We start from the raw sequence: 19038 nt of genomic DNA, 5'->3' as shown, positions 1-19038 counted from the left end.
CTAAAAAATGGTAAAACAATGAAAAAAAGTATATGTAATATGTCCACAAACCAATCAGCATAGCAGAAAATACACACACACACACACACACACACACACACACACACACACACACACTACAGATTTTTAATGAAAAATGAAAGAATCCTCTCCACTGTGATGGTCAAAACAGTTGAAGAGAATGGATTGTCATTGCCTATTCCCAACTGCACTTGTTTTATTTCCTCTTGGGATAAGTATTGAGAGAAAAAGAAAGAGTAAGAGCTGAATGTTGTTCACCCTTTCCTCTTTTCATGTTACTTACTGCTTCTCTCTCACCAGTATAAGGTAGGATAGAATTGGAAGTACTATATTGCAAGTACTGCTTGACTCCTGAGCCATGGAGCAACTGAAATTGCAGGCTTCTTTTACTCCACCATCTTGAATCTCCACCCTAAAGCATATTTATGTGCATTATTTCTTCCTAACCACGGGATATGAATGCAAGGTAAGTGCAGTGATCATTTTACACAGGATACAGAAGATAAAGGAGGCTAGGTAACTTACCTTCTGTGCTGCAGGCAGTCAAAAAACAGCCAGGAAAAACCTCAAATGTATTGTGCAAAGGGAAAGATTCCAGACTCAAAAGATTATGTTCTGAATAGTTCCAGTTCTATGATATTCTAGAAAATGGAAGATCACAGAGACAGAGAATAGATTAGAAGCTGCTGGGAGATGGGAGTTGGGAGAAAAGTTGAATACAAAAATCTTAGAGTCATGAGACTCTTTTCATCTTGATTATGGTGCTGATGACTATGCATTTGTTAAACCTTAAAGCATAATATCCTAAAAATGGTCATTATCTATAAGTTAAGGCTCAGGAAGTGGGAAGGAAGAGATGGAATCAGGGGTAAGGTCATGGTCTTTGAATTTTGAATACAGAGTTCTCTATATATTTTGCAGGTGCCCAACGATCTAAGAACAGTTTGGCATTGATTGGTCATAGTTATGGGCCCCTTTGTGCCTAAACTATCCACTGATCATCTTACCTAGACTCTGAGAGGACCTCATGGAACAAGACTAGATGGACCACCAAGCTGACTTCATCAATTTAGATGATCCCAACAAGTCAAATACCAATCAGCAAATGAGGACTGGTCACAATTATGACCCTGTTCTTTTATTCAATAGCTGTCTGACCTTGGGCATGTTAATGAATTTCTCTGAGCCATCTGTAAAATGAGAAGACTGGAACTGAGTACAATGGTGCACACATGTAATCTCAGCAACTCAGGAGGCTGAGACAGGAGGATTGCAAGTTCAAGTCCAGCCTGCACAATTTAGGCAGATCCTGTCTCAAAATAATAAATAAAAAGGACTGGTATGTAGCTCAGTGATAGAGCACCCCCCTGGGTTAAGTCCCCAGTATCATGAATAATAAATAATTTTATTAAAATGACAAGACTAGAATAGAACACCTCCCTTCTAGGTTACACCTGAGATTCTTTAAATTTTCAGCCCAAAATTTTCTTAGAATCTGTCTTCTTGATTATGAAAAACAGTCAATGTCCACTTGCTATAAATATGCCAGAGATTCAAGGGTACATAAACCTGAACACTCATGACATTTATTTTGGTTCTTAAAGACAGCCGTATGTTTAAATGTAACTTCATTAAAACACTAATATGCAATAGAATAGAAGAATGAGATCAGGGGGAGGAAAGGGGAAGAACTAGAGATTGCGAATTAACCAACTATGTTATATGCATTCACAATTACATTAAAATGAATTCCACTGCTATGCATAACTATAATACACCAATTAAAATATTTTTTAAATCCAAAATTAAAAAACACTGATAAGCAAAACATAGTTTTAGTGTTTTGCTATTTTAGCAAAAAAAAATGTCCTGTACATAAATATCATTGTCATGTATTTTACAAATCAAATATTAGAACACATGTCTTTTATATAAAAATACTTAAACTGGAGCAATTTTTAAATTTGGGACTGTACCTAAATTTTAAAACTTGGTAATTTCCCCAAGATTGAAATAACATTAACAACATTAAAAGCTAACTCTCATTACTTATAATATGGTGGTACTGTTCTGGTCACTTTGTATATATTAATTAATTCACTTCTCACAATATTTCAGTGAGGCAAGCACTTTTATTATCCCCATTTGCAATAATAATAGCTAAATTAATTGAGCACATATTAAATGCTCAATGCAGCATCAATGTAAATTTAAATAATGTACAAACATTATCTCATTTAATCCATCAATTGACCTATGAGATGGCTCCACCTCAATCCTCATTTTTCAAGGCACAAAGAGTTCAAGCAATGGAACTCATCCACTGTCTCTGAGTCCTTACTCTTAATCACCGTATTGCACTGCTTTTTCATAAGGGACATAAATATACACTGATTGTGACTTGACTTCTAAAATTAAAAAAAACAACTTCTCCTAATGATTTTCCTAAAGTAATGGAAAGATTATCCTAAGGTCTTAAAGTCTCCCCTGGGGGAAGGTCTGATGCCTCCAAGAAATGTGATCATAGCTAGTAAGAGCATCCCGGTGTTCTGCCAATGAGATATTTTCCACAGGTCCAAAAACTCATGGGCCACCACCCTCCCTAACAGATCCACGATCATGTCTCCATTGACACCTGAGGGACAAATAACAACCAATTGTAAACAGAAAACCAGTCATTCCTCCTTATTAACTCCATGGCCAGAGTACTTTGGCCCACTCTTCTGATTAACTTTGACCTCATCATTTTGACTCAGTAAATGCTTTCAAAGCCCCTATTTTGGGTTCTGGGGAATAATCTGATTGCACATTATGAAAATAAATGTTAAAAATTAAAGCTCATTGATAATAAAAAATAAACATGAAATCAGCATTTTCCCAAAACTAATTAGATGTCAAGAGCCAAATTTATTAAGCCACTTTATTTCTTTGATAAATTCCTATTAGTGTTATTAAATGATGTTCATTATTTTCTATTTTTGTGTTTATTTTACTATAATCAACTTTCACCCAGATAATTTATTAACTATTATCTTATTTAAATAAAAATTTTATTTATAGATTATGAAGCTGTATCAGTTATAATTTCTCTTTGTGAGTTTTCTTATGGGAAAATTACTGCTACTGAGTCAATTTTCCTAAGACAAATCTTTTATATATAAACTTGATCATGTGCAATTTCATTCCTTATGAGATTCATTTTGCACTGATTATTTCTGTTGGTAATATTCATTATGAGTTGGGTAGAATTTTGGACTATTTTCACTTATTTACTTATCTAGCTAATCTACAAGAAAAACATGAGAAAATTTTTTTTCAAATATTCCAGAATTGCTCTTATTCAGGAATGATTGTCCTATCATATCACCAAATTAACTTGTTTCTAATTACCTTGTGTGTGGCATCCTAGCTACTTTACAAGAGAAACAAAACAAAAGCATCAGCAAAAAGAAGTTCCAGGCAGCATAAGTCATAGGGTCAAATGGGTAGCAAGAATTAACTTGCTCCAGTAAAGGGCATTACTGGTTTTTAGCAGAGTTTCTCCAACTTCCAGGAAGCAGCCCTGAACAAGGGAGAGTAAAGCTCATGTTAAATTAATTAAAAATTAATTAATTTTGCATTTTACTCTGTAATCTATACATACTTATTTTGACATTGATAAGCTTTTGAGTAAGATTGGTATTCCAGGAATAAACACACTATGCATCCTGTGTCCCTGCCTTCCCTTTGCACAAGGCTGCCACCTCTTCTAATTTGAGAAGAATGCAAACAAATTACACTTACAAGAGGAAGATCAGTGTGTATTAAGAACTGGATCCTTGGGCTGAATGCCAGCTGAGAAAAGATAACATGATGCCAACAAACTAGCAAGAAAAAATCACCACTGGGAGAGAATGCTGTCACTCACAGAGGGCACTCCCTCCACTCCCCTGTTTACCCCTTCATCTCAGATACAGAAGGCTATGTATCATGATTTATAATAAAAATAGACACAGTCCCCAATTCATGGGGGCTGAACATAGGACTTTTTGACCTTATGCTGGTATAAAAGCATGCCCATGTTACTATTCTACTTTTTCAAGTTCAGTACAGTGTTCAATTAATTGGACGACATATTCAACACTTGATTATACGACAGGCTTGGTTTTGGATAATTTTGCCCACCTGCAGACTAATGCAAGTGTTCCAAATATTTTCAGGCAGACTATGCCAAGCTATGATGGCCAGTAGGTTGGATATAACAAATGCACTTTCTACTTATGATGTTTTCAACGTCTAATCATTGTACATCAAGAAGGGTTTGTGTTTGGGCTTCATCCTCTCTCAAAGAAGAAGAACTACAAACCCTTGGTTCCCCAAGTGATTGGAGAGAGAAAAATGAAAGGCATATCTTTCCTTCTAATGAATGAGCCCCTGTCTATCACTCCTTGGTCTATGCTAATGAGGTGACTTGGAGGATGAGATCTGAGTACCCTGGGAGCAGAGGGTTGGAACTTTTGGCACCAACCTGGAGATGGACTCAGTCACTAATTGTCATTAATTTAATCAACCATGCCTCCATAATGAAGCTTCCATAAACACCAAAAATGATGGCTTTTGGAAACTTCCAGGTTGGTGAACATGTGGAAGTGCAGAAGCACAACAAGTGGGCCCAGAGAGGGCATGACAGCCCTGAACGCCTTATGCGTGCCTTGCCATGAGTGTCTCTTCCATCTGGCTGTTCCTGAGTCATATCCTTCTGTGATAAACTGGTAGTCTAGTATTATGTGAGATGAATATTCTGAACTCTGTGAGCTGTTCTAGCATAAAAAAGGATCAAACCCAAGGAGGGAGGTTTGTGGGTACATCCAATTTGTAGTTAAGTTGGAGAGAAGCTGTGGATAACCACTTTCAATTGGCATCTGATGGTGGAGGAGGGCAGTCTGTGGGACTGGGTTCTAATCTGGTCTGCACTAACCCCAGGTAGATAGTGTCATAATTGAACTGAATTGTAGGATATCAACTGGTGTACACATAGAATTAGAGAATTGCTTGGTGCAAGGAGACAAAAAATTACACAACTGGTGGCCAGAAGTGTGTGTATACAAAAAAAAAAAGACACCTTGTTTTTTCCTATTCAAAAGCAGTTGAAAAATGACACAAGTACCACTCAGTATTAGATCCTGGGCTAAAACCTGAAATTCTGGATCAGAACTGACTCTGTTTCAGAACCAAGGGTTAATATAACAACTAACACATCTGAAGAACCTTTTGCATCCCTGTACTAGACACTAGGCATGCATCACATCTTCAGAGGTAGATGCTGCTAATCTTGTCATTTTTATGGATGCAGGGGTTGGTTCAGACTTTGATTAGTTGAGAAACCTTTTCAAAATGATCATAGATGATAAGTGACAGGACAGAAGTAAATCAGCAGGTTTCAGGTACATGGTGCCTCTGAGAGTCCTGTAGTCAAGGTGAGGTTATTGTAGGCTTGGGATGTCAGGACTCCACAAGAGTCCTGCATCTAGAGGTGGACAGACTGGGGATATATTAAGCTCTCAGTTGAAAAAGATAAATTCCAAACCTAAAAAGCTTAAATAGTAGCAAGTGGTGATTTAATGCCCCAGATCTCTGCCACCTGGGCTCTAACCTCCCTTACAGTCCTCGAGTCCTCTGCCTTAGCCAGTGAGTAGGGAAAGAAAGGTGACCACTTCTCAACCACTTCATCTTGGAAGTAGCACAGATTATTTTCCATTGGAAAAACAGTCAGCATCCACACCTGGAAACCAAAGGGTTAGAAATGCTTCCTTGCTGAAATCAGCTTCCCGACACTCCCCCTATCACAGAGGAGATGCACAAATTCCCAACACACAGCTAGTTGTCCTGTCACAAGGGACATACTAACTAGCTCTTCCCCTATCTCAGGATGTGGCATTGGAAGTGGAAGGAGAAAGGAGAGGAAGTCCTGACCTGGGCTTTGAGGTTCTGAAACGCTTGGGGCAGACAGTTTCTCAAAGTCAAAATTGTAGGAGCAGCTGAGCTATAGCACTGAAGGAGACTCTGGGGCTCCAGAAAAATTCCAAACACAAGAGGATAGGTGCAGAGGTGAAGTTGGATCAGGGAGCCTGACATTGAAAGCATAGAGAAGAGCAAGGGGTTCAGAGAAAATGCAGCCAGAGGAGCGGGGAGGAAAGACTTGGAGGGATCTTCTCCAAAGAGTCTACTGCTTCCATATAAAGCAATGGAGGGGACAGTTGGCTAATGAAAGGGGCAGGGCAGAATGGATGGCATGGAGAGACTTTCCCTAGACACACATATGGAGGTCTAGGGAACCACAGGTGGACTTTTTGTTCAGAGAATGTTTCCCTCTTCTTTTTCCTATGTGTGCTTCTGGACAATGCCACTCTGAGACAGTCACTCTGGGACTCTAGGGAAATCAGCATTAATATTTGATATATGTCAAGGTCATTATACTGTCATGTGCAACTAATTAAAACAAATTAAAAAAAATAAAATAAAATGAAGATATCTTTAAAAAACAATTTAATCATAACTAGGAAGAAAAAAATATTGGGGGTTCATTTTACCTCCATCTGAAATAGAGTAACAGAGGTGTGGTAGGTGGTTGTGGAACTTCTCCTGTGCTTTGAAACTATAGGAAAAGGAGCTGGGGTCCAGGAATTTATAGAGATGACAAAGTTAAAATTGTCTTTTTAGAGGAATTTCTTTGGGGAAGTTTGTATGTTCTGGGGCATTTAAAATACTTTGAAAAAGAATTCCGAATTCCTTTTTGTAATAGTTGAAATAATAGTTGAAATAGTAGAAATAATAGTTGAAATATGGTCCATGTGGAAGTATCATTTCAAAATGGATAGGCCTCCATGTGTCTTTAGGAAAAGGAACAAGCCTATGGAAAGGACATGTGCCCTTCTTATCCCCAGCCCAGCCCACACATCACAGCCACAACAGAAATCAAACCTCAGCAGTCCGAGACCTTAAGCTTGTCAAGTGTCCTTGAAAATAGTCAACAGAGACCCTGTCCAGTAGGTACCAGAAAATGTTTGTTTCTTATCCACAACTGAACTCTGGCTAATGAGGCAGAGTTCAGAAGGCAGGCTTTCAGAGGCTGACAGACAGGGTTTTAATCTGGGCTCTGTTCCCTGGCCTGTGGAATCCTGACAAGTCTCAGGGGTACCAAGGAGGACAAGTCCATGCCTATGCCATAGGGAAGAAGCTATAACAGAATATTTCTCAGTAACAGATCTGGCACAAAGAAAGCACTTAAGAAACATCAGTACAGGCCTAGGGCTGGGGCTTAGCAGTAGCACACTTGCCTGGCATGTGTGAAGCACTGGGTTCGATTCTCAGCACCGCATATAAATAAATAAAATAAGTAAATAAAGGTCTATCAACAATATCAGTACAGAAGTCAGCTCCTTCAAATTTTCAGCTTGCACTAACTCCTAAGTGTCCATTTTGATGTCACTTCTCAGAGTACTCAAAAAAGTAATTAGTCCTTTCCTATGTTCCTGTTGCTTTTGTGTTTGTCTAAATCTGTTGTTAGCAATCCTCCCAGTCTCAGAAACCTCATTCTTATAGCAAATAATTCATATTGAAAATTCAACCATAGCGTAACCTAACTTGTACAATAAATTACTTTTTCAGTTAATGCATTACCAGCAATGTAAAAGAAACATAAAAGTAAATAATTTGCAATGAAATAATATAAATTTTGATTTGTAAATATTTGCAATATTTGTAATATTTCTATTTTAGAGAACAAGTTGTATAATCAAATGCCTATACCTACTTTCCATGAATAGGTTTAGACTTAAAAGAAATATAAACCAGGCATGGCAGTGTAAACCTGTAGTCCCAGATGCTTGGGAGGCTGAGGTGGGAGAATTGTTTGAGTGGAATTGGTGGCTTTCCCAGGGCACATAACAAGACCTGTGCCAAAAAAAAAAAAAAAAAAAAAAGGAGAAGAAATAGGAAAACACTCAATAAAAATTATAGGATTTTTTTAAATGCAGTATTGACATTGTGACTAAAGGGATTACATTAGTTTGTTTTTGTCCAGTCAGCATGATCACAACAACTCCAAATGCTGACACAGTGGCTAACACAGGTATGTGGCATGAGTGACTCAAATACCATGGGCAGAATTGTCATCAATCGCCTGACTTTCCAAAATGGAGAAAAATTCTCAGTAAAAATTTTGAATAAGTCCAAAAATAATATTTTTCAATAACATGGTAGCTGCATTCTTAAGAATGTATATTTGAAGAGTACAAAAAATATTTTGCATAAAAGAGTTTATATCCAAAATAGAATTAGCTCCCAGGCCTACATCATTATAAATGTGTTTTGCATTGACACAGATGTTAGCAGAACACTGAAGAGTCAAGAAGGATGCATGAAAATGCATTTTATGGGACTCTCCATGCACTGTAAGGACATCTAACATCTCTAGAGTCTGCTCTCTGCCAGTAGTAACTTCAAAATTTTTCAAAATGCCCCCTGGGGACAATATATCCCCCACTGAGAAACACTCATCTAAAACCAAGGCCAAAACATTCAGACCATTCTGGTTGAACCCTAGAATATGTACAGATGGTTTTCGACTTATAATAGTTCAACTTGTGATCTTTCGCTCTATGATGATGTGAAAGCTACTGATAGCATTTGAGTAGAAATCATACTTCTAAATTTGAATTTTGATCTTTTTCCAGACTACCCTTATTCAGTGGGCCATTCTCTCTTGATGCTAGAAAGCAACATAACATTGCTACTTATAGCCATTGATGTTCTAGAGAATCCCGTATTGCTCAGAAATGATGCTGGGGAGGTTAGATATATTAAATGCATTTTTTGACTTATGATATTTTCACTCAACAATGAAAAGTAAGGTTGGAACCTGTTATTATCTACATATCCCCAGCTCTGAAAAAAAAAAAAACAGGCCCAGTTATGGAAACATGAGACAGTTGGATGACTGGAGAGAAGAAACTGTTTGAAGGAGGCAAATGGCCCTTCCCTTTCCTCATCTTCCTGACAGAGATCATACAGCCCTTCCCAGCAATCTGAGATCAGAAGGGGCATACAGAGGTTGCAGTACATATCATAGCTGTCCAAGAGACAAGGAAAGAGAAAAATGCTATTTAAATAGCCAAAGGTTAATCTGTTCCTCATTTCTCCTTCCAGAATCAGGTTCAGCAGAGACCACAGCTGGAGGGAAGTGTGGCCTCAGCCAAGGAGTTCTGTAACTTCCCTGCCCAGCATCAGTATCTTAACAAGGAAAAGTGGAGTCTTACAGAATGAAGAGCGGGAGATGAGTCCTGCTGCCCAGGGGAAGGAGTGCTGTTTTAGGGCAGCAGCATTTGCTTCCAAATGCATGAGTTTCTTCTCCGTGCCACAGCTCCTTGGGAAAAATCCACATTGCATTCAGTGGGAGCCTTATAGCACCTCTTTTCCTGGGAGGTCTTCTCTCCACCTAGACTATGAGCTGTTTAAGGTCACAGATCTTTTCTTATTGAGATGCATGTCCCTGGGGCCTCATATAGAACCTGGACAACAAATGGAAGCTACAGTCAATGTTCATAGAACTTAACAGAAATGGAGGCCATGTCTGGAGATCTGCTCTTCTGGGGATGGTGTTGAGGCTCGTGCTGGTCAGGGGCATGACCTGAGCTTGTGTTTAACTCCACGTGCCTTCAATTTGCCTTTGGAAACCTCCTTACTGCCAGAACCCATATACTTCATTCTTTCCCAGCTCATGCTGTATACCCCACACCAACCTTGGTGGATACATGAGGAACCTAGGCAGCTTGAGTTCTCTGAACTCTGTTGCCCAAGTGGTTCTTGTCTGCCTAGTAGAACCAGCACCCTGGCATTTAAACTGAAAGTGAGGAACTTATCCAGAAGAGAATGAAGGCCTTTCCCTAGCACCTATTTAGCTTGAATCCCAGTTTCATCCATCACAGGGTGAGCTTTAGGACCAGCCAAGACATTAGTTTGTAGGTGAAAGGAAAGGGCTCAGGGGCGACTGAAGTCTCCTCAAGAATCCAAGGGATAATCCGTAAAGGTTATGTCAACAGCCATAATTTTAACCAAAACTTTTTAAACCTGTGAGGCCAAGCAAAAACAGACTGTAAGACTTTTTAGAACCAGAATCTCAGCTGGCCTCTTTTATGAGTCTGCCTTTCAAAGACCTGTGAATGAAGAGTTGGCAGCAGGGTTTATAGGTGGCTTGGATTTGTGAAATGCTGGCTAGTGGTGAGGTAAAGGGACTTTAGAGAGGGATTGCCTGGATCTGAATTCTGCAGAGGAAATTTGGGCCACCACGGGTGAAGGGAAGATACTCAAGAAGAGCACAGTGACCCAAAAGGGAGTGAAGATAGGCTGTGAGTTTTGTCTCCCCGCCCCCAACTCTAAAAGCAATCATGGGATCTTGTTCAGAGGAACATGACCCAGTTTGGCTTCAGGAAGTCCCCTGTGTTTGTTAGAGCATAGTAGACCAAGGCCAGGCCTTGGAGAGATTGAGATGTGGTTCTGGAGCCTGGTATTGTCATTACCATCGATGTGACCTTGGATAAATGCCTTCTCCCCTCTGGGTCTTGATTTCCAGGGTATAAAATGGAGAAAAGAGCATTGACCTCACAGGTTGTCATGAGGATTACAATGAGGAAGGCTCACTCTGAACAACTGGAAGGGCTCCCATGCCCCTTCCTGCTCCAGGAATGAATGGCAAACCACAAAGGGACACTTGGAAGAGGCAACCCTGCCATTTGAAGTGTAAGCAATACTAGAGAATAGGAGGGTGAGAAGCTGTGAGTCCAGCGATGTCCAGATGAGGGGCAGAGGAGAGCCAGAGGAGATCTGCAATACTCCGAGCCTCCCACCGTGTTGAGATGATGAATAGAATTGGGCCGTGTCTTCCTCAGAGCTTCAGGGTACTGAAAGAAGGGGGGAGGGGGAGGCAGGGGAAGGAAGAAAAGAAAGAAAAAAAGGAGGGAGGAAGGCAGACAGGCAGCTGGCCTTCCTAAATAGTCAGGACTTGGAACTCAAATGGTAAGAAGGAGCCCATGAAACCTGAGGTTAGATCATGCAGGAGTGGGTGGAACTGAAAGAATCACAGAGGTCCAAGTAGCCAAGGGACTAGAAGGCAGGAAGGCCCAGGTCACATGGGTCCATGCAGCAGGACTAGGGCCCCAGAGATCCCTGTACTAACAATGGAAGATTCTTCTTCTAGGCAAGGCTACTATTCTGTTTGCATAGGCCTGGTTCTCAGATGAGGGCTGGTAGATAGAGCCGGGAGAACCCTGAGTAAGGCATCTCAGGAAAGGCTATTGCTGCAAAATTGAAGGATTGCTTCTTCTATGCTTCAGGACATGCTGCGCTTAAATCCTTCCCAAATTAATTTTATTCATGGATTCACTGTTGTCAGGAAAAGAACACACATACATGCATACGCAAATGCACATCATACCTCCCACACCTAAAATAGTCACCTTCACTCCTTTCTCTTTTCAGCAGAACACCTTCACTCCTTTCTCTTCACTCCTTTCTACTTAAGCACCGAACAGAGATGGAACATAAATGTAAGAACACAGAACTTGGTGCATAGACAAGGTACAAGATGTGCTCCAGGTTAGAACACCAATATCTGAAGTACCAGGTAGAGTGAGGGAATTTTTAAATAAGTCAATGTGGAACTGATTGAACACCTTTTGTATTCAGCTGACCCACTTAAAATAGATGGCAGATGAAATAGCACGAGTATCACTAGGTCCCAAGGGAACCATTACAAAGTGGTTGATAAGAGGTGCAAGATAGTATGGCAGAGAGGACAACCCTTGGGGCCCTTCACTTGTCTGCTGCCTGGGAGGTGAGTGGAATGAGAAGAGCAGCCAGTGGGCACCTGCTGAGTCAATAATGGGGAACAGAATCAAGTCTGTACCAAGTGTACTCAGAGCAAAGGAGCCATTAGAGTACAAGATCATTCCTACAACATGCCTGTCCCCATTATCAACCAGCTCCAGAAGATCTACCAAGAAAGATCTCTAGGAAACAAATCCTTTAGGAAAACATTCGCCTTACCTCAATGCTGCTGAGTGCAGGCAATCTGTCACACAGCCTAAATGCCTGTGCTTTGGTGTAAGATAACTGGGTTCCATGCCTACCCTATCAAACACTTAATGTATGCCCTTGAAAAGCCTCAGTCCTCATCCACAAAATCAGGATGGTAATTATACCTCTCTCACAGAGTTCTGGGAAGATTAGATGAGATGATATATGAACAGAGCTTAGTACAGTGCCAAAGCAGACTCCATACAGAGTTGGGCATCCGTTCTCCGGCTGCTGTGTCTGGCCATGAGAGCAAGCCCAGGCTAACACAGAAGAGAGGATCATAACCCCAGTCACCATGGTTGAGGCCATTCTGGATCAGCCAACCACACAGGGAAGCAATCCAACCCAGATCAGCAGAGCCAGTCAGCTAACCTACATCTGGCCTCAGAAACTTGAACTGGTCCAGCTGAGATGAACCCAGTCAAGTCCACTAACTTACAAACTTTTGAGCTAAATAACTATGTTGCTGTGTGCCACTGAGGTTTCTGTTATGTGACTGCTGAGTAGCATTGCAGCATGGATAACTGAGTTTGCTATTATTACTGATGTTGCTATTGTCCTCATTATTATAATCATTACTTTTAAGAGGAACAGAAAAAGACTCCCTGAGGCCTTGAGCTGTCAAAGAGAAAACATCTTTCTCACAACCTGTTATTTTTTTCCTGAAGAAAGGGGAAAAAATAAAAGAAAGAAAGAAAGAAAAGCAGGAGACAGAATGAGCAGGTGGCTGCAGCTTCCAAGCTTTCTGCCTGCTTTCCTGACAGGCCGTTGCTAATGATGCTGTAATTTCTCTTGTGAGGAGAGATGCCCATGACAGTGCAACCTCACAGGCTGTTATGATGAGTTGTTAATTAGTTTAATTAGTGAAGAACCTTTCTCCTATCAACTCAGATTCTCGCCTTTTGTGTTCTCACAGGGACTTTCCAGTATGAGGTCCTAAGAAAGCGTGCCTCAGGAGACCATCAAATCAAAGGCACAAGATGGAGCGTGTCCTCAGGGCTTCCTGTCTTCCCTAGTGTGTTAGTCAGCTTTGTGTTGCTGTGACCAAAATACTCAACAGGAACAACTTAGAGGAGGGACAGTTTATTTTGGGCTCACAGTTCCAGAGGTTTAGTCCATGGTTTGGCAAGTCCATTGGTCTGGGCCCAAGGTGAGGCAGAACATCATGGCAGACGGGTACATACAGCAGATGATAGCTACTCACCTCAGGGCCACCAGGAAGCTGAGCAAGGGGTCACAAGGAGGAACACACCTCCACTGAACCACCTCCTCCAGTCACACCCCACCTGCCTATATTTACCACCCAGTCTAGTCAAACTAGGAGGGACTGATTAGGTTACAGTTCTCACAGTTCAACCGTTTCACCTCTAAACAGTCCTGCATTAGGACGAGAGCTTTGGGGGATACCTGTATCCAAACCATAGACTTTGAACGGGCACATCTGCTCTGTTCAGGGCACCATGCCAAGCACAGATGCACTATGCAGCATTGTCTTATGCCCCACAAAAATTCAAGAGCATAAACTAGTCAGATCCCCAGTGTATGTATGAGCAAACTGAGGTCCCTAGAAGGAATAGAAACGTTCCCAAGACTACAGTAAATGCCACAGTTGGGATTAAGACCTGGGTCTGTCCCATCCCAATCTTGTAACGGTGGTAGGTGCTGCCTTTAGGACACTGGGTTCCTTTCCCCAAGTTGCTTGTCTGTTGTGTCTCTGTTATGAGAGAACTAGTTTAACTGTGAGGAAAAGCAAACTCAGAAGAATGGTAGGTAAAAAGCCAGATGGAAAATGTTGAGTTTATCTCTTACAAAAACGAAATCTAGAGGTCAGCAAAACAGGGTAGGTGTGAGATTCCCAGTCACTGGGAATCTGGTCTCCCTCACTCCAGTTGCTGCACAACTTCAGCACACACTTTTGCCTCATGGTGCAATGGGGCTGCTTGAGCTAGAGCTATCACAGCATCTACCCTCCAGTCAGCAGTGTGGGAGGAAACAAGAGGCTGTGGTCCTTTCATTTATGGACACCTTTTCTCATATTTTATTCTTTACTTCTTTTTTACTTCTTTCTCTGCACTTTTTTCCACAGTTTTCATCACAACCTTCTATAGTCTCCCTCTGATTCTCTGATTCTCACTGAAAACTGAAGCATGAGGGACATGATAAAGAGAATTGGGATCTTCTTGCACCCAATTTAATAAGACAGTTAGCAGTTTGCAAGGGATTTAACTGTAATTTGAGCAGGATTCCCAGAGCAAATCATTTCCATTCCAACTATTTGCTACACCTCCCTCTTCTCATGGTTCTTCTTTCCAAATCCTACCCCATAGACTCATATATACATGTGCTTGTTATTGACTCACTTGCAACAAAATTGCGGGGATCACAGTTTACCAGTTTGGAATGGTTCCACATGAGAAAGAAGCTCTGACTCTGGGAGCTCATGCTAGTCCCAGAAATAAATTGTTATACATGGGTTATTTTTCTCAGACACACACCTCTCATACGCTCAGATTCGGGTAAGCCACAGCTCATGTTGAAATGGGCTTTCCTGAAGTTGACAAGCCTAAGTATAACTGTTCCCTTGTAACTGCAAACCCATTCTGTTTAAGTCATCAAATGTCTTCATGCGTGTTTGTTATTTTTTTATTTTTCTTATCTAATGGCAACCTGGACTAACCTGATGTTCTTTTCCTGTTCTAAGCAGCCAGGGTGGGTTCTTACAATCTGGGAATATTTGGGTCACCATCTAGATGAGAAGAAGCTTCTCAGAAGAAGCTATGAATGGTGGAGATTGGGAGGACTAGATCAGAAGCAAGTGAGTAGGCTAACCCAGAAAACATGCAGAAGTCAGTGATCAGCCTAGAATCAAACATTAGAAGCTAAGGGAAATAGGCTGGAGCCAACAGAAACCAAAACCTGGAACAACAGGGTAGGAATGGAAGAAAGCACCAGACTTCAGGATGATCCTGGCAGAGGTGACTCCTCTCCTCTCTGTCACTTCTATTGGCACAACACTCTAGATCAAAGCTATCCAATAGAAATGTAATACAAGCCCTATATATAGTAGCCATGTTTAATGAAAGTTAAAAAATGAAATAAATCTTATTAATATGTAATGTTGTAATGTAATAAAATACATTATTAAAATTTTATAAACTCATATATATATAAATATCATCCTTTGAATCAATATATTAAACAATTAATAGGAAACATTTTAGATCCTCTTCTATGTACTAAGTCTACATTCTGGTGTATATTTTATACTTATAGCAAGTCTCTGCTGTGATGAGCTGCATTTCAAGATGCAGCTAGTGTGTCCTTGTGCTGGACAGCACAGCCTAGACCCTTTCTGCTCAAAGTGTCAAAAGTGTGGTCCAGAGACCATCAGCCCCTGGGAGCCTTCTAGAATTGCCTTCTCTGAGATTTTCACCAAATCAGAATCTGCATTTTAACAAGATCTGCAGTGATAGGCACATTCAGGTTTGAGAAGTGCTGTGGTAGCCAAAGGCTACCCTTAGAAGAAAATTTAAGTGGCAAACATGTACAAAAATATAAGCTTGGCTACAGAAGCAGAAAGGAGAGGGTGAAAAATGTCCTCACTCTTTTGGCTGATTGCTCAAATAAAAATGATTATAATAACATCATGATTGAGCAATAAATCAACACTAAGTGTCTCCTCAGCAGCCCAGGGCCTTGAAGCAGACCTGCACCCTGGGCTCAGCCATCGTGAAATGGCTTTTAGTGATGGTGGCTGTGACCTAGTCCTTTTCCAAGGCAGATTCTCTGCACAGAGTCACAGGGAATATTTCAAGCACAATCACTGCCTACCCCCAAATAACTCCCTTAGCAGTCTGCCAAGGGAACTAAAATCCTCACCATTTGACTCAGACATTTGGGCTGAAGTGTTATTTCCAGAAAGCCCCTGGCAGCAGACAAAACTCACCGCTGGAGAGGGGCACCTGATGTCACTTCACCTATGTCCTGTGTTAAGAAGCTGTTTTTAAGACAGGTGCAGGAGAAGGCGAGTAGAAAAGCAAAGCTTTGACAGGAATAGGGAAAGCAAGCGCCCAGGAAAGACAAGCACCTGAGGAGGCGGCAGTGAGGAAGTGACCTCTGTGAGGATCCTCCAGAGCAACCTATACCACCGCCATGAACCAGTTTATGTAAATTCCTCCATGTAGAAGGTGCAGGAGTGAGCAGAGAAGCTGCTGCTTCAGTCAGGATGCCCCATGATTATGTTGATGCTGAACACCAGAGATGGAAGCAGAGACAGAAATGCAGATAGATCTAGGGAGCATGGAGCAGTCAGGCAGGGCCACAAAGAAGACACCATGTGGATATGTGAGTATCTTGCATGCCTGGTGGTGGCCAGCATTATGCCACTCCTGTGTCTGAAGTGAGAAGGTGATGCTACATTATCCCAAGCCATGTGGGTACAGGAAGCTGCCTTTCAGGATCCTGCCCTGATTAGAGGTGAGGACCCAGGAAGGGCACACACGTAAGATTTTCCCTAGCACACATTCATTACCAGTGGCCAGCAGGAGAGTCAAACAAACACTGTTTGAGCAGGTGCCCTTTTCCAAATGAAATTGTGTGTGGTATTTTTAATATCTCTTGTCCATCTGCTTTGGTTGTTTCCTCTGGCCCAGATTGGAAGGCTCCATCACATTACCTGGACACAGATTTGACCACTCAGTCACCTTCGCAGAGCTGCAGGGACGTGCTTGGCTTCCCTAATACACAAACCCCAGGAAGTATAAATAGAAATGTAGCTTTTATTTGTAGACTTAATGCTTATGGGGAAGCTGGCTCAGAGGCATAAAAGCTTACCTCTTCCAATTCACTGAACTTTGAGCCCATAATTCTTGCAGTTCAGAAAATTAAATAGAGGTCAGCAATTTATGCCTAAGGTACCGGAGGTAGAAAGAGGGAGCAGGGCTATTAAACCCAGCAAATGTGCTTATGTGTTTTCAATTTTCTCTTGTTGTTTCTGCCGGGGTCTTCCATAACCAAATTGCTGCTGGTTTATGGACTGAAAAATCTCTGAGTGAGAGACAGCTTTTCTTTAGTGCTATTGCCAAAACATCAGGGCCAGTTCTTGAGCTCCAGACAGCCCTTACATAGGCAGTCTCTAGGGAGCCCAGTTCTCAAGATACAGATGTGCCACCATTAGCATCAAACATCATTCAGTGCCCAAACTTGCCAGGGCGGCTCGTGCTCAGTATGAACTCTAGCAAGTACTAAAGAATATTTATTACATCAGCATCTTTAAAAAAATTGATCTATGTACATCACACTTCAGTGGGAAAGAAAATCCTGGAGATGAGCATAAAGAGAAATGCTAACATTTATACCCTGTAATCAAAGGTGAAATGTGAGTTGATTATTAATCAGCAACCACAGCACATCCCCATAAAGGAGTGTCCACACATGCTCGTCACTGTCCTTTATAAAGGTAGAACAGTGGCCAATATGCTTGACAAAATTAATTGAAAATCTAGACTGTGTGGGATAACTTGAAATGGGTAAATACCACTTCAGGAAATATCATTAGGGCTTTATCCCCAGCACCTAGGATGGATTTTCAATTAGTATTGCTTGACTCTCACGGTAATTCTTGGATTGCAACCATCTTCACACCATGCACATGACATTCTAAACATCCTAGTGCCCAGATGGGAGGCTCCTCTCAGATCCCTTCCTTGCTCAGGACATCATGTGTCTGGCAGCCTTAGCCTTTGATACAATACACTGAAAACCAATGATAGTGAACCCTAAACATCCCACAGGAGCCTGCTAGATTAATTTACATCAATATTAATGCAGAGCTACTGGAAGTAGGCAGCATCCAAGTTGGAACTGGCTTGCTTGCCTGCTGCTAAAAACCATGTTGGTGTGAATACTCCTGTTTACATCAAAAGAGCTCCATATTTGCTTGGCAAATAATTCAATACAAATTAGAACATTCAGTTCCAGTTTGGCCTGGAGGCCTCATGTAGATGGAACTAAAACTTGGGTTGTCTTTTATGAACCACCAAAGTGGCCTAAGATATTGGGCTTAATGAGATTTTCATGTGGTCATAGAATTGATTCTCTCAGTTGGAAGCAAGAGTAAAAAACTGTATGAACGGGGGAAGAAAAAGAAAAGAAAAAAATGCACAAACTTCCTTAGCCCTAAAAAATTTGGGGTTCCAGTTCTTACTCTGCTTCCTATACCATTTCAACTCCAATCTCTGAGAGAACCCCATGAAATTCATGTCTCCAGTTTAGAATCATACAATTTTTTTTAACTCGTTCAAATAAAGAAATGAAGATCCGGAGACTTTAAATGACTTTTCCAAGACCACAAAGCTATTTGCTGGAAGTCTCTGTTTCTTAGTCTCAGCTTCCTTCAACCACATAATTTAAGAAGAAAAGGAGAATCTTCAACAGGTTTTTTTTTTTAAAGAGATGAATGTATTTTTATTAATTTATGGAAGATGGATTGCTTTATTGCCAACTTGACAAGACTTTAAAATGAGCAACACTGAAAGGTCTTCTCAAGGCACACTCTACATTGTGGTGGAGGGGGTGCTGGGGACCCAAACCCTGGGCCTATGTGCATGCTAATCACACTAACACTGAGCCACTCCAGCCTCCACCTAATTTTTATCTGATGCCTTTTTCCTACATAAGTCAAGTAAGCCAGGATCTCTGGAGACTGAGAGGACACATTCTGTAGTCCTTCTTTCTTCTTTCTTCTTTAATTAACTTTCTTCCAGTTGCTGTGGCTCTTGCTCTGCTCTCACAGGCCTTCTTATGTTGAGGATATTATTATGAGTTCTCATGGTTTTCTTAAAATAAAGATGGGTCTGAAGCTTTACAGATTTCAAAGCTTACAACTTAAGACAGAGTTTAGGGCTT

Source organism: Ictidomys tridecemlineatus, chromosome 10, assembly GCF_052094955.1.
Source record: "Ictidomys tridecemlineatus isolate mIctTri1 chromosome 10, mIctTri1.hap1, whole genome shotgun sequence".
NCBI classification, from domain to species: Eukaryota; Metazoa; Chordata; class Mammalia; order Rodentia; family Sciuridae; genus Ictidomys; species Ictidomys tridecemlineatus.
This window is presented reverse-complemented; position numbering follows the sequence as displayed.